This window comes from Myotis lucifugus, unplaced genomic scaffold, assembly GCF_000147115.1.
Source record: "Myotis lucifugus unplaced genomic scaffold, Myoluc2.0 scaffold_28, whole genome shotgun sequence".
In the NCBI taxonomy this organism is placed as follows: domain Eukaryota; kingdom Metazoa; phylum Chordata; class Mammalia; order Chiroptera; family Vespertilionidae; genus Myotis; species Myotis lucifugus.
Genome location: NW_005871076.1, coordinates 6,139,756 through 6,162,407, shown reverse-complemented (window position 1 = coordinate 6,162,407; position 22,652 = coordinate 6,139,756). Strand labels below are relative to the sequence as shown.

Sequence of the window (22,652 nt, the reverse complement as noted above, 5' to 3'; positions counted from 1 at the left end):
GGCGGGGTCTCAGGGGATCAACAGGGCGGAGCAAGCAGCTATGGCTGCTCCTCAGTCCTACCTTAAGAGACCCCACGTCTCAGTGTCCCGTTAATCGCTGCAAGCACCTCTGAGAGAAAGCCGCCCTCGAGTTCCAACCAATGCCAGACAGTCCAGTTTCTCCCCATATGAGTCTGGGTCCCCAGAGACTCGCCTGGATCTGGAGTTCAGAGCAGTCGGGAGCTTGAGGCTCCCTCCCGATTGAAAAAGACAACCGTGTCCTCAGTTGCCAGTCCTTTCCACGTGCCCCTCCGTACCTCTACACTTCACTTCTGCACCTCCTCTGAGTCTCAGTGTGCTTTTCTCTTTCCTTCTAGTTGTAGAATTTCCACTCAGCCAGCCTTCCTGTGGTTCTGGATGATGTCCGTTTTGTCTTTTAGTTGTATTTTTGAAGTGGTTGTGCGAGGCAGCAATTTCCTGTGTTTACCTATGCCGCCATCTTGGTTTCTCTGGAATTACTTTTTTAATTTCTATTTCTGTAAGTTCACACTTGGTGTATATAAATGCAATGGATTTCTTGGCATTAATTTTGTATCCTGCTACATTGCTGAATTCATTTATTAAGTTTAATAATTTTTTGATGGAGTCTTTAGGGCAGCGGTTCTCAACCTGTGGGCTGCAACCCCTTTGGCAGTCGAATGACCCTTTCACAGGGGTCGCATAAGACCATCCTGCATATCAGATATTTACATTACGATTCATAACAGCAGCAACATTACAGTTATGAAGTAGCAGCGAAAATGATTTTATGGTTGGGTCACAACATGAGGATCTGTATTTAAAGGGCCAGAAGGTTGAGAACCACTGCTTTAGGGTTTTCTATGTACAGTATCATGTCATCTGAGAATAAGGACAGTTTTACTTCTTTTCCAATTTGGATGCCTTTTATTTCTTCTTGTCTGATCGCAATGGCTAGTACTTCCTGTACTATGTCGAACAGGAGTGGTGAGAGTGAGCATCCCTGTCTTGTTCCTGTTCTTAGGGAAATGGTTTTAGTTTTTTGCTCATTGAATATGATGTTGGCTGTGGGTTTGTCATACATGGCTTTTATTATGTTGAGGTATGATGCTTCTATTCTCACCTTGCTGAGAGTTTTTATCAAGAAAGGGTGCCGAGTTTTGTCAAATGCTTTTTCTGCATCAATTGATATGACTATGTGATTTTTATCTCTCAATTTGTTTATGCGATGTATCACATTTATTGATTTGTGGATATTGTACCATCCTTGCATCCCCGGGATAAATCCTACTTGGTCATGGTGTATGATCTTTCTGATGCAATGCTGGATCCAATTTGCTAGAATTTTGTTGAGGATTTTGGCATCTATGTTCATGAGGGATATTGGCCTCTAATTCTCTTTCATTGTGTTGCCTTTATCTGTTTTTGGTATTAGGATAATGCTAGCTTCATAGAATGAGCTTGGAAGTATTCCTTCCTCTTGAATTTTTTGGAATAGTCTGAGGAGGATAGGTTTTAGTTCTTCCTTGAATATTTGGTAAAACTCCCCTGTGAAGCCATCTGGCCCTGGGCTTTTGTTTTCTGGAAGCTTTTTGATGACTGCTTCCATTTCTTCCATAGTTATTGGCCTATTGAGATTTTTAGATTCTTCCTGATTGAGTTTTGGAAGGTTGTATTTTTCTAGGAATATGTCCATTTCCTCCAGGTTGTCTAGTTTGTTGGAAGAGAGTTGTTCATAGTATTTCTTAACAATCCTTTGTATTTATGTGGGATCTGTTGTTATTTCACCTCTTTAAAATTGTAACTCCCATTTGACCCAGTGATCCCACTTCTAGGAATATATCCCAATAAACTAGCCCTTTGCACTCCGCTGTCCCCTCTCAGGGGACATCGGAATTCTAGCATATCACTCGGATGTCCCCTCTCAGGGGACATTGCAGTTTATTAGTGATTACGGGGAATTGAGTTATTTCAACGCAACTTTTTGAGACATGCATGTTTCCCTGAAGTTTTATCTTGAAATGGCACAAGAAATTAAATCAAAATATCGTAAAATTACTAAGATATATACAAGAAATGTCAGCGGGTTTTGTGTCGGATTAAACAATAAACTACATATTCCCGATGTGGGACAAAGAAAACGGGACTGCATTGTGTGTTCTAACAGGAAAACACCTGGTGGCAGGTGTCAAACCAGTTATTACTGTCAAACATGCACTAATCAGCCTGCAATGCACATTGGGGAGTGTTACAAAACTTATCATACTGTACAAAATTATAAACAATAAAATATTGGTTTTTTTGCAAATATACATTCCTCGATGTCACCCAATTCATATAAGTCCAATATCATTATAATACGTTACTTGGTTCCAAAATTATACTAAATAAAAGAGGGTCTGTAAATGCACGTTTCCGCCGCAAAGTAGCGTCGAGTAGCTGGTAGCCAATGTCCAGAATGGTTCGGAGTGCAAAGGGCTAGAAACAGCAATCAGAAAGGATATATGCACCCTTATGTTCATAGCAGCACTATTCACCATAGCTAAGATTGGGAAACAACCTAAATGCCCATCAGCAGATGAGTGGATTAAAAAAATGTGGTACATCTACACAATGGAATACTATGCTGCAGTAAAAAATGGAATTCTTACCATTTGCAACAGCATAGATGGAACTAGAGAGCATTATGCTAAGTGAAATAAGCCAGTCGGTGAAAGATAAATATCACATGATCTCACTCATTTATGGAATATAATAAACAATATAAAATGATAAACAAAAACAGATCCAGAGACAGAAGCATCGATCAGACCATCAAAACTCAGAGGGAAGGTAGGGGAGGGTGGGGGTAAGGGGGAGAGATCAACCAAAGGACTTGTATGCATGTATATAAGCCTAACCAATGGACACAGACAATAGGGGGGGTGAGGGCATGAGTGGGGGGGGGGAGGCAATGGGGCAATAAGAACACATATGTAATACCTTAATCAATAAAGAAAAAAATTTTTTTTTGTAAAACCATGGTGTTATCTTAGCCCAGACAAGAGGTTGTCCCAGCTGAGATACTGGGCAAGAGAATCATAAAAGATGAGCACTTCTTTGGTGAATCTCTTCTAAGACCACAGTCAGAGAGCACATAAAATCTATATATATAAAACCCTAATATGCAAATAGACCGAAGAGCAGAACAACCGAACCAAACAATCGAACACTGTCACTATGATGTGCACTGACCACCAGGGGGTGCACGCAGAACATGGCAAGCATCAGCCACAGCAGGATGGTGGAGCAGGTGAGCGGGGGCGCCAGACCAAGGCGGGGCACCGGTCTTTGTCATCAGGTGGTTACTGAAAATTTAGAGAGAGCCTCTGGTGGTTACTGAAAATTCTTTGGTCCTGCACACCGGGCGCTCACACCTGCTGTCAGTGGGTGCGAGTGGTGGCTGCCAGTCCTGATCGCCCCTCAGGGCTTCTCCACCTCCCCCCTGCTCCTGAGGGGTGACCGGGGCCGGCAGCCACCTCTCGCACCCACTGCTGGCGCTGGCCCCAATCACTCCGGTGCCAGCGGACCCGGTGCCAGCGGACCCGGTGCCATCAGCGCATAGGAGCGGCGGTGGCAGGAGTGGGGCTGCCGGCAGACAGGGAACCCAAGGCTGTGGCAGGAGGGTCACAGAGGATGGGCTGAGACCCGTCCTCTGCCCACTGCAGCCTCACGGCCCACAGTTCCTTTCAAGGTGCATGAATTCATGCACTGGGCCCCTAGTATATCCTATATAATAAAAGGCTAATATGTATATTATCCCCTTGACCGGGAGATCAACCAGGAGTTCGAAGAGGAGTTCAACTAGGGGGTGGGGCCGGCTGGCTGGCCAACCACCCTCAGCCCTCCCCCTGGCCGGCCCCGCCCCAGATCAGCCCCCCCACCCCAATCAGGGGAAGGGTCAGCCCGCCAACCTCTGGCATCCCCTCCCCCCAGCCACCCAGCCAGATCGGCCCTGATTGGGGCAGGCCAGCCAGACCCCACCTGTGCACAAATTCATGCACCAGGCCTCTAGTACATATATAAAGATGTCCACTGTAGAATTATTTATAATAATGAAAACCTAGAAACCACCTAAATGTACAATAGTAATAATCAATTAAGCATAATTTGGTATATTCAGACAATTGATAAAGACCAACACTTGGAAAATGTTCACTGCGTACCTCATTACATGCTAGAGGCTCTAACTTTTAAAACTGCAAAATGTAGCTCCCAGTTTCTAAAGGGGAAGATCAGCCTCAAAATACTATGGACAGAATGACGACACTTCTGTAAAAACAACTGAAAGAAAGTAAGTTATAATGTTATCTTTACATCTGCATAATGGAATATGGGTGGTTTTGCTGTTGTTGTTTCCCTTTGTGCTTTTATGTATTTTCCAAGTTTTCTGCTTTAAAAACGTTACTTTCAGGCAAAAAGAAAAGAAAAAAAATTTAAACAAACATGTAAAAACCAAATTCTCAACTCTCTAAGCATCTGACTGCCACAACGCAAAAATCAAAAACCTAAATCTTTCTCTCAGTTCCCTCACCCATACACCCAAGACAGTGAAACTATAAGACTAACCAGCTTCTTGAAGGAAAGATTCTATTCTGTTGATCTTTGGTTTCCCACCCCCGAGTTCTCAACACTCTGTCAGGCATACATTTAAGAGCTCAGTAAACATGAAAGGGAAGGAGGAATTGTGGGGAACTTTTAAGGCACAGATGCTACTAACGCAATGACATTACCCTACCCCCATACTACCCTCTTCACCCCATCCTAGGTCTGGTCCCTTCCTCTCTTATCTCTAGGCATTGCACAGGCCAGCCAAGTAGCTCTTAGAACAGACAAACTGCTGATTCTCTGCACCACAGCATTCATCTTTTGCATTTTCCCACTTTCCTTTCTCCCTCCTCTTAAAAGGTGATCTTGTCTTTCAGCTAGTACAATGTGCTGCACTGAACCTGCATGCCCGTCAGTCTGCAGAGAATCATTGGGAGAATGATTTGAATAATAAAACCAGAACAAAGTGATAGCTTGGAGAGAGACTGGGTGTTGTACTGTCAATTTAGAGCCTCATTTCAGTGTCTAATGCAGTCATTGGAGACATTAGCCTAATTTTTGCCAGGAGAGTCCAGCAACACAGCAGTACTAAATAAACATGGGCACAGAGGACCCTGCTCATCTCAGAGACAGAATGTGAAGAATGAAATTAGCAGCACTGCATTTATGGTGCAGAGAAAAGCAAACCCGCACTCCCTTTTCCCAATTTATCAACAACCATGTTTAAAATGAAACACACACACACACACACACACACACACACACACACACACACAAACAGAGGACTGTGTGTGGGAGTCAACACAGGCATGAAGTTCAAGGGAAGCCAAGACCCTTGAAGAGGCCCCCATGGGGCACTTATGGACTATGGGAAAGTTCATTTTAAAGGACATCCAATGAATGCAGCCCTATAACTGATCTTGTCATTGCTAAGCCCTATATGCTGCAGGCCTGAGAAGGCTCCAGAATCTTCCAGCAGGTCAGTTTGCTAAGGCCCAAGATGGGGAGAAAAACCCACAAAGATCAGACAAGAGGGAGAGGCTCAGCAACAGACACACCTACACAGACTCAGGGGATGGGGAGGCTATTCCTAAAACAAGAGCTTCCCATTGGCTAAGCTAAAAAGAAGCCACATCTGGTCTGACTCTGACTTACCTTAAGTCTCTTCCCACGTAGTTAGTATCCTTGATACAGGAGCCAAGTAGCTCAAGACCCTTTGCTTTCCGGTGGCTGTGTAGTTATATGAAGAGGGGAATATAAGCCTCAGAGGCAGTAACAGTATTCCTAGGGAGCAGTCTCTGAGGGACTCTCCACTCTCTCCTAGGCTGCAGTGGGCCCAGCATGGGCCTCCCTGGATGGCCAGGCTGAGGAAGAGACTCCTTTCTCTTGTTCTAACAGGGTGGTGGGCCAGCAACTCTCTCTCTGCCCCTATAGATTTCTTATTGTTTCTGGTCTCCCAAAGTCTCATTGTGCCCTCTACTCTGTTATCTTAGGTTCTTTTGACCATCCTAGGCATGGGTGAGAAGAAAACATATTTAACCAAGTCTTCATAACCAAGGATTTTCTAGAACCCAGTGTTCCTTTTTCCTTTTCTCTCCCCCATCAGAAGGCAAAGGAGAGCCAATGTCACCTGGCACTAGCCTGGAAGCCTCAATGACTTAGGTCAATGCTGTAATGACAGACACAAAGACACCTGTACATCCAGACATGTGAGTGGAGGGGTGGTGCTACCTACCTTCCTATTCAAAATGGATTCCTATGTGAACTCTAGTGCTTAAGGTCAAGGCACTATGCTACATTTTCACTGTACTCAACACAGGGGTAGGCACAGAACAAGCACTCAAAGACCACAGAACTTGAATTCTCATGTCTATGAGGTCCCTGGAATGTGAGTGACTTCATTATACCTCACAGATACTAAAGGACAGCCCTATAGGAGAAGCAGGGGTTGCTTGGAAGGTAAAGTAGAAGAGACAAGAAGCTGGACACCCCAAACTCCACCCAAGAGGCATACACGATGAGGTGAGCAGAACAGGGACAGGGAGGCATGACATGCTTTTTATACACATAGCCTGTCTGCCAAAATTTACTGGATGGCAGAATCCTAGATCTGTGGGTGAGGACTGAGTCACATTATGAATTTCCTTTTTCTAAGCAGCATGTGTAAAAACTCCTCCATCTCAGGAAGGGAAAGTGGGGAGGAGGGGGGCAATATGTGGGGAAGGTGGTGGTCTGTAATTAGAAGCACAGATTTCATTCTAATACTAGAGCAAAATTACAAAGGGTCCATTCTGGAAGAAGCTAAAAGAGCTAGACTGGGACTCTGGTTAAAGTCAAAATACCACTGCCATGAAACTGTATCATCTCAGTGTTGATAATTTCCCTATAAAAAAACAAATCTTCCTATAACCATAAATCAATCACTCACTGCAATTTTAGAAATCTATCCAAACAAAAACAAAAACAAAAAATCAGCGATTAACAGAAACTCTAAATGCTAGACATTAGAAGCTGAGCTCTAGCATAATTAGAGGAGATTCTGAATGGTGCCCTGAGGCAGACTATACAAGAACAGAGTAGAAAGGAATGATATACACTTAAAAAGCCCATTTAGGGAATAGGCTGTGCATAATGCACGTAGGCCCAAGAGTGCACACTCCCAACAGCCAGCTCAGAGGCAGGCTGTGAGCCGAGAAACTGGCAGATGGCTGCCCCAGTGGCAACCGTGCACGCTCCAACGGCCACCTCCTCTAGTCCACCCTTAGGCAGAGGCTTATACTCCCACAAGGGATGGGGTTGGGCCAGCAGATATTACCCCAAAGAACAGTGCCTTTCCCTAGGAAAAGTAAACATTTCCATCAGAAGGCAGAAGCAATTTCTGTACAGGGAAAAGGAGCCATAAACATAAAGTTGCTCATTCAAAAGAGACAGACGATCTCCACAAGCCAAGCAGTGCCAAACTGTCTGTAAAGGGTTTGCTCATCCATCAGCACAAGTGGCTGGTGGGGGATGGGGAGCAGGAGCGTGGAAGGCCCACTTAGGGTCCAGGATTCCCTGGCCTCAGCCACTTGTTATTTGAACAGAAGCCCCAAAAGAGTAGAAGCTGTCTTTCCACTGGGACTATAGCCTGAGCAAAGATGCAGCAAAGGTATGATTTGAGGCAGTCTCTCTCTCTCCTCTAACCCCAGTGGTCCCAACCCTCCCAATCCATACCCAAGGTCTGTCCACTTCAAGCCTTTGCATTCACAAGCCTTCAAAGGTAGTTTGCTGTTTAATCTTGAGCCAAACACTTCTGTCTCATACCACCATTCCCCTCCTTTTCTTTTTTAGTCACATGTGACTAAAAGAGAAATGACAGTTCACCAGTCTTATGCCTAAAGTAATCTATAGAGAAATATGGTTTATGAACTCCCCATAATACAGCACATAATTCAGAGCCCAGCCATTCGTCACACTATTGAGTAATCCACACACATCCCAAGGATTTGACAATAAAATCCGTAAATCAATACCAAAAAGCAGTATACCTTAGTCATTGAGTTAGAATACAAAGAACAGTTTTTAGCACTGATTTTTTTTAACTTAGAAAATATGGTCTTCCAAGGATAAATACTTGTAAGGGAGTTGTGTGCTGGAATGAAAGACTTTATACTTCCCAGACCCCTCTGACAGCTGACTTCAATGTAAAAATAAAAACTCCAAGATTCACATTCTCCCAATGATAATAATGGTTTCTTCTACAAACCATGCTATTGGCATAACAGAGATGGCCACATCAGTCATAAGAAAAGCACATGTACCTTCTGCATCCAAGAACAAGCAAAATACCTGCTTTGTGCGAAAGCAAGGCACTTAAAACAGGAAAGAAAATGATAAATTATTGTAGAGCTGGGTTTGAACTTATTTTTCTTTCTTCTGGATGATCAAACAGTAAGCATGAGCATAGGGGTAGGCATCACAATCTGCAAACATATTGCCATAGTGATTGGTGCTTAGATAGAGGGATAAAACGGAAAGAATTCATTTATATTCCAAGGCACAGGGACAAGTGCCCTGACCATTCAGCCCTGCCAAATGAGTGGCCTCCTTCCCAGTCCCTCTACAGCACCAATGCAGGATCAGATCTGGCTGTGTCTGAATATTTATCTGACCAATTATCTTCCTAAAACTGACCTCTAGTCAGGATGCAGCAGTTGTGTAGGTGCTAAAGAGGCAGGCGTTAGGGCCCCTTAGTAAGAGCCCTCCCTCTGACACAAAAGGTGAGACAGAGGCAGGTGTGATCTGCTACCACGGCTCTACCCTGGTCAGTTTCTCCTTTACTTAACAGGTCACTGGGATAATCACTTATTTTAATTTTATATCTTGAAATAATTTTAGACTTAGAGAAAAGATGAAAAAAAGACTCCAGAATTCCTATATACCTTTCCCCCAGCTTTCCCTGATATTAACATCTAATGTAACCATAAAACAATTATTAAAACTAAGAAATTAACATTGGTACAATAGTGGTAACTAAACTAAATACTTTATTCAGATTTCACCAGTTTTTCCTTTAGTATTCTTTCTTTCTGTCCCAGAATCTAACCTAGGATACCACAATGCATTTAGTTGTCACATCACCTTAGTCTCCTCCGACCTGCGATAGCTCTTCAGTCTTTGTTTTTCTTGACTTGGACATAATTGAAGAGTACTGGTCAATTATTCTTTAGATCATACCTCAATTTAGGTTTGTCTGGTATCCACTAATATTTATTGAGCTATAACTATGCACCTGGCACTAGAGTAAACACTTTATATGCTTGTCTTATTTACTACTTAGGATAACCCTCTGAGGTAGTTATTATTACTATCCCTATTTTACAGATGATATTATTATAGGATATTTCATTAAACCTTAGTGGAATTAAGTAACTTGCCCAAGACTACCCACCTATAAAAGGCAGAGCTGAGGTGTGAACCCAGGTAGACTTGACTCTACAACACTCTATTGTCTATATTTTCAAGTAACTGTGACAACAACCAGATGCCAAAATACAGCCTGGATTCTGCCCTCCATCAATCCCCTCTCTAAAGGACACGCCTCTTTGAAGAAAGGGTATTCTAGAATTTTGTCTTTTTTCAAAGGAAACAAACTAATCCAATTTAATTTAATTTCCAAGTTCTACTATACAACCATAAATTTCTTTCTCTTGACAAGAAATGCCTTCCTGGGCTAAGGACAAAGATGAGGTCATTGTTCTCCTGAGACCTCACTCCTAACTAGTACCAGGCAGATGGGAAATATATGAGCATGTAATTGTGCTCAACTCAAGAGAACTCTCTTCCAAGGGAGTTGCTAGTATATTGAGACACTGTGGTAACAGGACAAAAAAGAAAAGAAAAAAAAAGAAGGGGAGGGGAGGGGAGGGAAAGGGTCGGGAGGTGACAGGAGCGGAAAGAAGAGAAAAGAAAAAAAGCCCAGCAGGTGTGGCTCAGCTTGTTGAGTGCAGTCCTGTGTATCAGGAGGTTGCAGTTCCATTCCTGGTTAGGGCACATGCCCAAGTTGTGGGCTCAATCCTCAGTAGGGGGCATGCAGGAAGCAGCTGATCAAAGATTCTCTCTCATCACTGATGTTTCTTTCTCTCCCTCTCCCTTCCTCTCTCTGAAATAAATAAAAAATATATATATTTTTAAAAATGCACCCTACTGAGGTTGCTTCTTTTCTATGTCATGCCTAGAAGCGTCCAATGAGAGGCAACACAAGCCGGTACCTCCTCTTCAGCATTAGGCTCTTCGGCAAAGTTGATACATAACTCATTCATGTAGCACAGGGGGTGTGTGTCAATGGACAGGGCTGTGGGAAACAAGCCAGGAAGAACTCCAGCTGCACTCCAGGATTTGTTTTTTATGCTTATGACTTTAGATCACTCAGTTCCACCGATGTGATTTTTCCCAAATCCCTTCTCTGGCAATGCTAATGTGTTTTTCCTCACATTCTAACTGATCAGCAAAATATGTGGCTGAAAGAATTGGCTTGGAAGTAATTTCTTTGATGTTGGTAGAATTGAGAAAATATTCCACCAGCTATATATACACCTCCATGTCTATCCATACCTGTAACCTGCCACTCAGCCGCAGATAAAGGCCATTACAGCAAGGGAAGAAAGAAGGCAAGAGGGCTAGGGAGGCAGCAAGGGAGAAGAGCTGAGAGCATAAAAATGAGTGAGAGAAAAAAACAGAGAGCAAGATAGATGATGCCAGCAAATAGGTGAAAAGACTCAGCCTTCCTTTGATTTGTCTTCTCTTACTTCTTCCAATTTCCCTTCACACACACCCACATACCCCCGCCAAGCATACCCCAACCCCATCACTAAGATGTGCTCCTGTAAATCAAATATTTCATCTGGCTACCCCTATTACTACCAGCTTTGTGCAAGTAAAAGCTGCTTCCCTTTGAAATCTACCATTCTATACCTGACTCCAAGGTATCCTCAGCTAGCCATTTTGATCAAATATTGGAGGTTAAAATGCTAATGGTATTTAGAGAACAATTCCTCCAGCCTCTCCATCTGCAGTCTAACCCAGTGGGAATCTAAAGCCAGTTTATAGCCCTCAAATTACTCTGTACACAGGACTACTTACTCCACTGTGTTTAGAGAAACCTGGATCTATCCCTGAGACCCCTGAGATCTAATCTAGGAAATGAAGATAGGGCAGCTTGAATAATTCTGCATTCTCTTGAATAATTTCCCCCAAAATTGTTTTGTTCCCACCTAGACCTCAAATAACTACTTTCAATCAATGAGCCTGTAGTTTCTATCATCAGAAGAAAGGAAATCCTAGAAAAAGCAATGGGATCTGAGCCGCTCCCCCGCCCCCCGCCCCCTTCACTGACCAACCATGAGCTCCAAGAAACCTTTATGGAGCACTTTGAAGCCCCCTTAAGTAATGTACACAAGCACCAAGCACAAGGTGCTTTCTCCAAAAATGTTAGTTTTCCTCCCTTCTCCAACAGCTAGACTACAGTTCCTGGCTGCCTCCGTCATTCTTGGCCGTGAAATATTAGACAATCTCTTCGCCCTCTATCCAAAAGCCCAACTTGGCAAAACCAGGATGAAAGAACAAGATGATGTTCGTGCGATTTTCAGGGGGCTTCTGGAGTGGGAGACAGAAAGTTTTCTTTTTTCCAGGCAAAAAGAAACACGTACAAATACACCATATTACTATTCCATAAAAATGCACCTCCGCCCAGATAAACTAATTATGGCCACAGATAACTGGTGCTTAGATAGAGGGATAAAAATGAAAACTTTAATCCAAAGAAATGGTTCTCTCTTTCCAAACAACTGCATTACACAGAACAGAAACACTATTCTGGAATTAAAGAAATTAAAATACAACTCAATCTTTGTTTGCCCAAATCAACATATTACAGAAAATAAGGCAAGATCAACAACCTACTAGTTTATGAACATTAACAAAACAAAACCCTAACATGAACAGAAATATAATCAGCTGGATTAGAGCACAAGCAACAAAAGGCTTGCAAAAGAGCCCTCTGCACATAAGCTCTGATTCATTCAGGTCCTTTTCAAATCTGCCTAGAACAGTGGTCGGCAAACCGCGGCTCGCAAGCCACATGCAGCTCTTTGGCCTCTTGAGTGTGGCTCTTCCACAAAATAGCATGTGCAGGCGCGCAGTACAGTGCGATTGAAACTTCGTGGCCCATGCGCAGAAGTCAGTTTTCGACCTGGGTGAGTCTATTTTGAAGAAGTGGCGTTAGAAGAAGTGGGGGGTGTCGGTCGGGCGACTGGAGACGCAGCGCAGGCAGCCCGCGGGATACGCAGCGCGGGGGAGGCGTGCGAGATTCATGCACGAGTTGAGGATGGGAGAGTTGGAAGGGGTCAACCTCAGTGAATGTACCTCAATCAGATTGAGGACGTTTTTTAGCAAAGGCCAGCTTAGGAGTACCCTAATTAAGTTAATAACAATGTACCTACCTATATAGTTTAAGTTTAAAAAATTTGGCTCTCAAAAGAAACTTCAATCGTTGTACTGTTGATATTTGGCTCTGTTGACTAATGAGTTTGCCGACCACTGGCCTAGAAGATCAGTCAGTCGCTACTGAGGTATCACCCCCTCTGTGACCCTGGGCATTGTAGGAGCCTCCAAGAGTCTTGATGTTGCCTGTTATAGAAGAGGGAAGAGTGGAGCAGGTTCATAGGAGTTTCCAGTAAAGCTCTCAGCTTGCCCCATAGGCCAGACAGACAAGATCTCCAAAGACAATCCCTTAATGATCTATCCATCATTCCTCACACTCCAGCTATCCACTGTCCAGGGATCAAATTGCTCTAGAAAGTCACCAAACCCACTGATCCTGGCCCACCACCAAGTCAGAATGTCAGGTGTCAACTGGGCACTTCCTAATGCTGGGCAATGGTTAGTTCTAACCTCTTGATTATCTAAGCACCTCCTCACAAAGGTTTTTCCTAACATCTCCATTCCTCAAGCACCCAATCGAATCTTTCTCTTTCATCATCCAAGGTAGAAGCTCCATCCTTGGCTTGGCTCAGAAAACTGAAGACATCTAATGAAAGCTTCCTCAAGTTCCTTCTATATCTCTCACACTTTGTTTTCTTCTAGCCTCTGCTTCTAATTTCTAAGGCTCATCATATTCACAAGGCCAACACTTTCCATCTGCCATCTAAACAATTTTGCCTAATCAATTATCTCCTCGCTGGAATTCAAATATGTCAAACACTTGTTCGTCTGCCCTCTGCCTTCCAACATACACAAAATCTCTCTCTCCTCAGCTTCAATGTCCCTGCCTCTGGGAAATCTTTCCTTCAAGGCCCCTCCTCTGTGTTCTCACAGAACTGTATTTCTGTCTGGGGGTCCTCCTACACCACAAACCCACATAGGCAAGTCTCGGTCAATTCCCACCATGGTATCTCCTGCATTAAGCACTATACCTGAAACATTATAAGAGTTCAACAAATGTAATATGAAATAAATAAGTTTCTTGATATGGCTATCTCTAAAATTACCATTTTAGTTCTCTCTTTCTACTATTCTCAAACCCAGGAGTTTATATTGTCTTTCTTCATTTCATCTCCCATTCATAGCACAGCCCTTGAATGAACTCAACTACTCACTCAGAGTTTACACTTACTTTCACATCTTTAGATCTAGTGCCTTGTCAGTTCTCCTCATCTCCCCTCCCTCCCAGGGCTCCCCTATACTTCCCATTACCACCATCCCATTATTCCCCTACAGATCCATGCCTCTCCAGCCAAGTAGATATACTCTCACTTTTATGTCTCTATTCCTGTCATTCTCCCTTCACTCATGTTTCCTGCCTGTCCTATTCTCTACCTACTCAAATATTATCTCCTCTTAAGTTACTGGTTAGTTCCTACCTCCAGTGCTGTGACAGAACTAAGAATGGAACAGGTTCTAGAAAAGGACCTCTCATTCCAGCTCCAGCCCAGCCCTTGAGAGCTATTCTCAGCCCTAAACAGTCCCATCCTTGGAGATAGCTTGGACAGTCTTAGCCAGCAGGATGAGGCCAATATTAGAGAAAGAAGGGAAGTCAGGGCTGCATAGATTGTCTAAACTAAAGCCAAGCCCTAGGTATGAAGGCTAGAACTGGTTTTGGTAGCTAGTTTGCCATTATCCCTAGTCCAGACTGAAATGAAATGTTTTTCATTTCAGCCAGTTTGGGCATCCAATCTTTGAGAGCTGAGGCTGTGCAACTCTGCTAAACACTCTTTATTAAACCTCAGAGAGAACAGGTGGATGGAGGAAGCAGAGGAAGAAGAAGATAGGGCCCAGGGAGAGGATTAAACATACAAATACTTATTAGAAAGCAGACGGCAAACAGCTGCTCTCCCTTACCACTCAAGCCCACAGATTGCAAACTGGACCCTGGCCTGCTCCATCCTTGTAATGAAGGCCAAACCCCAGGCAGAGATGCTCAGGTGCCAGTGCAGAGCTCAGCCAGCTAGTCTCAAAGTGGGCTCAGCCTTGGCAGTTGCTGCCAAGGAAGTCACAGGCCTTCCTGGCCCTGGCCTCCATCTGTTCCCCCAGTGGGGTATGGGATTTCACTGCTACAGGGCAGTGGTCAGCCATCCTGAGAGAACTCCACATATGGGAAATGAGATCTCTCTGAAATGAAAAGATCTAAACCAGTGATGGCGAACCTTTTGAGCTCAGCGTGTCAGCATTTTGAAAAACCCTAACTTAACTCTGGTGCCGTGTCACATATAGAAATTTTTTGATATTTGCAACCATAGTAAAACAAAGACTTATATTTTTGATATTTATTTTATATACTTAAATGCCATTTAACAAAGAAAAATCAACCAAAAAAATGAGTTCGCATGTCATCTCTGACACACGTGTCATAGGTTCGCCATCACTGCCCTAGAGAGTTCCCCCTGACTAACTCATATTACCAAGGAGCAAAGGAGATGCTCAGAGTGGAGAATTATGAACGAAGGCTGGGGAGGTGGCAATAATGGGGGAAATGGGCCGGAAGTATAAGAGGAAAAGAACAAATAAGTTACTGGGGAATCCTCAGACTTGAAAGGCTTCAAAGTTGGGGAAGAAAGCATTGTGCAGAAGGAAGAGGCACCAATGATAAGCTCTGTTGAACATCTCATCCTAAAAAGTTGCTGATGACAGCAACTTGTGTTCAAGAGAGGAGACAAACTATCCCACAACACACACATACACAAAACATGCTGTTTCCTCTATCCAGCTCCTGCTACATTTTTCCAGCACTGCACTTGAGCCAGGGTGAAAGATCATTCAACAGAGGCCCCATCCTATACCTTTCCCTCAGGTGATTACCTCCTGGTGGCAGCCAAAAAGTCTCACTGTACCACTCTGATGAGCCACAGGAGCTTAGGTAGGAACACCACTGCTCATGGGCCTTGGGGAGGGGCTGTGCCTGTGTGTGAAGAACAAAAGCAGATCACACTCTTGTAGACCATCCTGGGGAATGAAATGACCCATAAAGAAGATCACTCCAGACTAGGAGAGAAAAAGAAGGTCACCTCCCTCCCAACCACAGAGCAGGGGAGGGAACAGAGAGTACTGGGAGCTTTGCCCCTTAGTACTACCTCAATTGCAGCCTGTGGTATAATAAAAAATGTATCTGATCTTCATCCCTGGTTTCTAGCACAGAGTTCCTAAAACCCTTGGAATTTCCTGAATGTTATCTTTTTTAATTCCCAAGTTTATGCCAATGAGATGACTCTTGGTGAGGGGCCTTTAGATAATTTTAGGGTAGGAGCTGATCACCAGAAAGACCAAGCTATGATTAGAAGACTGGAACTTTTAGCCCCATCCTCTTCCCTTCAGGGAGGGGATAGGGTGCTGGAGATTAAGTTCAATCACCAATGGCCAATAGTTTAATCAATCATGCCTATATAATGAAACTTCCATAAAAGCTCCTAAACAATAAAGTCAGAGAGCTTCCAGTTGGTTAACACACAGAAGTGTTGGGAGGGTGGTGTGCCCAGAGAGGGCATGGAAGCTATGAATCTCTTTCCCCATATCTTGCCCTATACATCTCTTCCATTTGGCTGTTCTTGAGTTGTACCCTTTACAATAAACCAGTAAAGTGTTTTTCCTGAGTTCTTCAAGCTGTTCTAGCAAATTGTCAAATCTGAGAAGGGGGTCGTGGGAACCCCTAATTTATAGCTGATCAATCAAAAAAGTTCAAGTGGCCTGGAACTTTTGACACATCTGAAGTAGAGATGGGGCACTAAGCCATTAAACTGTGGGAACTGACACTAAGTCCAGGTAGATAGTATCAGAAGTGAAGTGAATTGTTGAACATTCAGTTAGTTTTGGAGGATTAGAGAATCACACAGCCCCATCCAAGCTGCAAGGAACCAAAGGCTTCACAGAGACAAGTGCTCCTTCAGACAGATGTCTAGGGCCTTCAGGAAATCAGACTCCTCTCTTAAATACTTGAAACAGAGTAGTTGGTCTACTATAAATGAGGTTTTTACAATTCAATTCCCTCCCATTGCTTGTGCAGATCTGAAATGATCTGACCAGATGGCTGGTGCTCTATAATTCTTGGATTGCTCTCATCAGTTGATGATTGGATTTTTTTCCTTTTTTTTTTAACCCCCTCACATGAACGTGTTCTTGCACAGACTTCTTGCGTGCTCCCATCAAAAGAGCTCTTTGTGCTAATGCTAATATTTCAGAGGCTCTCATGGCCTCCTGAAAGTCAGCTCAGGTCAATAAGAAACCCTAGGTTTGAGCTTCCCTGAGCCCACATGGGGCAAGACAAGGGAGCCCTTTGCCCAGGCTGCCTTGTCACCTCCACTTCTCCTTCAGGTCTTCAAGGAAAGGGAGCCAGCAAGGTATATTTTTTCAAATGACAACTATAACCACTTCTTGAATATTTCCTATATGCCAGGCCCTGTGTGAAACATTTTATACATGTTAATGTTGTTTCAGTCTTACATCATCTTTGTGAAGTAGGTATTTTCATCCCCATTTTCAGAAGAGGAAACTACGGTTCAAAGATTCCAATCAACCTGACCAAGACCACACAGCTCAAATAGAGAACTCAAGATGGGGGTGGAAGTTTATCATCCTAAAATTTGACTCACTGCTCCAGCAAGATCTCAAGGGTAGAGATTGAAGGCCCTTGCCTTCCCCCTCCCTTGGTTCCTTACTGAGACACTTCCACCAAAAAATCCAAAAACACTTTAGTGCCTTTTTCTGTCTCTGTGTCCTCTGTGAGACTATGAGCTGCTGGAAGGCAGAGGCATGTCCCATTTGCTATCCAAAGAGACAGATGGCACAGTGGCTAGGAGCCCAAGCTTAGGGTCAGACAAAACTAGGTTTGAATTCTGACTCTAGCATTTATCGGTCATTTGGCTAAGTCAGTTCTCCTCCCTGAAATTCAGTTTTGTCTATAAAAATAAAGGTGGTTATAGCACCTGCCCTCAAAGAATGCCTGGCACAGTTGATGCTTAGTAAATGTGATCTAGTATCTGTATTTCCAGCTACCAATACAGTGTCTGGCACAAAATAGGATCTCAGAAAATACCCAGGGAGCACAAGCCCCACTATTCATGGCTGTGACCAGCTTTCATAATAACAAGTACATAGACACAAAGTCCTAGGTTTTAGGGGTCCTCAGCCCCAGGAAAAATTCCTGAGTTTCATGCCCAGAACCCACAGGACTTGCCAGAAAACAGCTTTCCTCTGCTTGCTCGTGAACAGTTGATGCTGAATCCACATTCAAATGCTTGCTGTGCTTCCATAAGGTGAGACAGATCCCAAAATAAACCAGAAGAGAGAGAGAGAGAGAGAGAGAGAGAGAGAGAAATCACTTCCAGGAACAAGCGGCTCACAGCGAGGATGCTGACAGTAATAACAGAGGCAGACTGACTTCAGGAGAGTGACCTGCAGCTGCTCCAGGGCTGAGTGGCTGGGGCCTAATTCCCACCTGGCCTGGTGGGAAGACCCATGAAGTCATGGGTTGGTTCCCTGGTATTCCAACACATAACTATAAATCTGCCTTCAAATGAGCCCAGACCATGTACCCTAGTATCTCCTCCTTGGAGGCCTGGGGACAACAGAGCTGAGATCCTCCCTTCAGAGACAGAAGGTACTAAACTAGGTTCAACATAAGCTAGCCACTTTGCCATTTTCTTAAAAATCCCCAAAAGACACACCACCATCTTCTTATGCCATGTCCCTGACTCTGGCAGGAAATGCTGTGCTACCCCCTTCTGTTCCCTCATCAAAAATCTCTGTAGAGCTCTAGCCCGTTTGGCTTGGTGGATAGAGCATCGGCCTGTGGATGAAGGGTCCCGGATTCAATTCCGGTCAAGGGCACATGCCCGGGTTGTGGGCTCGATCCCCAGTAGCGGGAGTACAGGAGGCAGCCAATCAATGATCCTCTCTCATCATTGATGTTTCTATCTCTCTCTCCCTCTTCCTTCCTCTCTAAAATCAATAAAAATATATTTTTTTGAAAACCTCTGTAGAGGGAGAGAGGGAGAGCATTTCTTGAGGGAAGTCTCTCCTCACCAGAAGTTCTCTTCCCCATCTAAGGCACAAAAGACAGGAAGACTACATACTCATGTCCCATAACTGGCATCTAATAAAACAATCAAGTTGAAGGGGTGGCACTAATGGAAAAATTACCATTTAAAATCAGCACTTCAGAGAACCAAGATGGTGGCATAGGTAAACACCTGTACTTGCTGCCTCCCACAACCACATCAAAATTACAACTAAAATACATAACAACTATCATCCACATCAGCGGGGAAAGTTGGCTGAGCGGAAGTACTACAACTAGAGAGGTAAAGAAGAAAGTGCATTGAGACTGGTAGGAGGTGCGGAGGCACAGAACGGGCTGGCACCTGGGTGTGCCGCTCTTTTAATCAGGAGGGAGATACAAGCTCCCACTTGCTCTGAGCTCCAGTGCCGGGCGAGACTCGGGGGGGACCCAGACACATACGGGGAGAAACTGGACTGCCTGGCATCGGGGCAGGAACGTGGGGGTGGCTTTCTTTCAGACGGAGGTGCTCGCAAGGGTCATTGTTCCTGTACTGGGACCTCCCCAGTGCAGGGCTGACTGGCAGCCATTGCTGTTTGCTCCGCCCTGGAGATTCCCTGAGACCCCACCCTACTCAATTTACAACCCCACCCAAGCTGTGCTTTTACATATGAATGATCTGTCCTTTCTCAGCCTAAAATCTGTCAAACAAGCTGCAGCTGGGTCAGGGAACTCCAAAGCTATCAATAAAAGGCCCAAGGCCACACCAGCACCAGCCTGCCTTGCTTCACAGCTGGGCCTCGTCTGGGCACTTCCAAACCCAATACAAAGAGGAGGAATCTACAGATTTCTCTGTAGCTCCTGCTGGGTGGCCCCAGGCAGTGGCTGACTTCACACCTCCTTGGAGATGCAAGAGCCAGTGTACCCAGTGGTCAGTGTGAGACCATACCAGATTATAACACTTCACATCCATAAGTGACACACTCAAGGGGCAGACTCAGTGAGCACCAAAGCCCCACTGAAGCAAGTCCTGCCCCAAAAGGGTGTCTCCTGCACAGCAGCTCTTCCATTGTAGACACTGCTGGTCCTCATAGCCAATTGGCCTGGAGTCAATTCCTCTAGTGATATCAACAGCAATCAAGGCTCAACTACAAGAAGACTGTGCACACAGCCCACAAAGGGGTGCACCAAGAGTGTCCACCTCAGCCGAAACCGGTTTGGCTCAGTGGATAGAGCGTCGGCCTGCGGACTGAAGGGTCCCGGGTTCGATTCCGGTCAAGGGCATGTACCGGGGTTGCAGGCACATCCCCAGTAGGAGATGTGCAGGAGGCAGCTGATCAATGTTTCTCTCTCATCGATGTTTCTAACTCTCTATCTCTCTCCCTTCCTCTTTCTGTAAAAAATCAATAAAATATATTAAAAAAAAAAAAAAAAAGAGTGTCCACCTCAGGTGATTGGGGAGGCTGAACCACTGGGCCCTATAGGACACCTACTACACAAGGCCACTCTATCAACTCAAGGAGACTTAGCAGTTACCCAATACATAGAAACAAACACAGGGAAGCAGCCAAAATGTGGAGACAAAGAAACAGGTCACAAATGAAAGAAATGGAGGAAAGCAAACTACTAGATATAGAGTTCAAAACCACAGTTATAAGGTTACTCAAGAATCTTCCAGAAACCTCTCAGGAACTTAGTGAGATCTTCAAGGATCTTAGTGAGAATGCCAAAAAAAAAATGGAAAAGGACCAGTCAGAAATTACTAGCAAGGATACACTGACTGAAATAAAGAATAAAATACAGAGATTCAATAGTAGACTAGAGGATCCCAAGAATCAAGTCAAAGATTTAAAATATGACGAAACAAAAAACACCCAACTAGAAGCAAAAAGAAAAAAGAATCCAAAAATATGAAGATAGTGTAAGGAGCCTCTGGGACAACTTCAAGCATACCAACATCCAAATTATGGGGGTGCCAGAAGAAGAGAGAGAGCAAGATATTGAAAACCTATTTGAAGAAATAATGACAGAAAAAACTTCCCCTACCTGGAGAAAGAAATAGACTTACAAGTCCAAGAAGCACAGAGAACCCCAAACAAGAGGAATCCAAAGAGGACCACACCAAGACACATCATAATTAAAATGCCAAGGGCAAAAGACAAAGAGAGAATCTTAAAAGCAGCAAGAGAAAAACAGTTACCTACAAGGGAGTACCCATACGGCTGTCAGCTGATTTCTCAATAGAAACTGCAGGCCAGAAGGGAGTGGCAAGAAATATTCAAAGTGATGAATAGCAAGAACCTACCAGTACAACCAAGATTACTCTACCCAGCAAAGCTATCATTTAGAATTGAAGGTTAGATAAAGAGCTTCACAGACAAGAAAAAGCTAAAGGAGTTCATCACAACCAAATCAGTATTATATGAAAATGCTGAAGGGTATTCTTTAAGAAGAGGAGGAAGACGAAGAAAAAGGTAAAAATAAAAAATTATTAACAACAAAGTGACAACAAATACATATCTATCAACAAGTGAATCTAAAAATCAAGTGAATTAATAATCTGATGAACAGAATAAACTGGTGAATATAATAGAATCAGGGGCATAGAAAGGGAGTGGACTGACTATTCTCGGGGGGGAAAGGGGTGTGGGGGGTGTGGGAAGAGACTGGACAAAAATCGTACACCTATGGATGAGGACAGGAGGGGGGGTGGTAAGGGCTGAGGGTGGGGTGGGAACCAGGTGGAGAGGAGCTATGGGGGGGTGGGGGGAAGAGGAACAACTGTAATAATCTGAACAATAAAGATTTAATTAAAAAAAAAAAGAAGTCAATTTCCTACCAACAGACATACATGCAAAACCTTCTGAATATACACACAGAACACTTCAATCCTATACCAGGGCCTAAGAGAGTCTTATCTATCTCCATTAGTCAGACTTTCTAGCACCAGACTCAGAATAATACTCTTAAGATGGGGCAGACACTACTGAAACCAGAGTTGCTTTGCCCCCTGGGTTGTAGTACCTAAGTGTCTATGTTCAACAAAACACACCAGCCTTTGGGGCAGCTTCTAGGGAAAATTTGGGGCAGAATAATTTACGAAGGGCTCTTGAGAAACTAGAAAACAGAGAGAGATGTCAATGGGGCATCAAGTTAGATGTAAAAATCAATGCTCCACTCTCATTCTCCAGGAGGCACTCAGAGCCCTCAGCCTGCCCTTGTCATACATGCCCTGGTTCTCCATCCCCAAGGCTACAGAGGGGGCTCTTTGTTTAGCCATTAACAGTAGCACCACTGGCCAAAAGGCTGGGCAGGGGCCCTGGGTCAGAATTTTCAGGCTTGTTCTGCAATGCAGGACCAGGCCTTGAAGGTGCCACAAAATTAGAGAGGGCAGGAGTGGGAGCCACAGGATACTGATCTCCATCTGCTCCAGGCACTTGCCTGGTTGAAGTGGTACAAGCACTTTTAACCACATAAAACTAGTAGATACAGCCCACATCTTCTACTCCTCACCCATGAAAACTCCTCTAGTTTTAGTCTTCAAGGACCAGGGGGCTCAGTTCTCAAGGAAGCTAGGGGAGGGCAGGCAGAAGTTGGGTCTGCTGAACCCAGTACTTCTGTTCCTGAAACTTCCCTCTACTAACACCATTAGTTCCTACTTGGCTTTCTTGGTGCTTCATCACTCTTCTGTGGCAACAACTACCCCTATGCAAGCCCAGCAGGAGTGATATTATCACCAGAAAGTTGGCTGGCACAGCAAATGCTGTCCCTGCCAGCACAGCAGCAATGGAGGCAGGGAGGATATGGTGATGAATATCAGCAAGGAACTGATGCAACTACACTGTGGCAGCTGCCAGGACTTACCATCTACCTTGCCACAGTGCAGAATGCAAACACCTACTCCTCAGAACAGGCCCAAGTGTCATCATGGTGGAACAAGGACAGTTGGGACTAGGACAAATGGGAAGAAGGTAGGTCCAGGCTATAGGATCAATGACATAGGACAAGTTAGCTGAATAACATAGGTCAAATTACATAACCTCTC

At 44.2% G+C, this 22,652-nt stretch overlaps 1 protein-coding gene across 3 annotated transcripts in view; it reads right to left on the bottom strand.

Annotated features, from left to right (window-relative positions):
- SIL1 (SIL1 nucleotide exchange factor) overlaps nucleotides 1–22,652 on the bottom strand; it is a 211,439-nt gene that overhangs the window by 124,908 nt on the left and 63,879 nt on the right. The gene's annotated exons all lie outside the window — the stretch shown is intronic.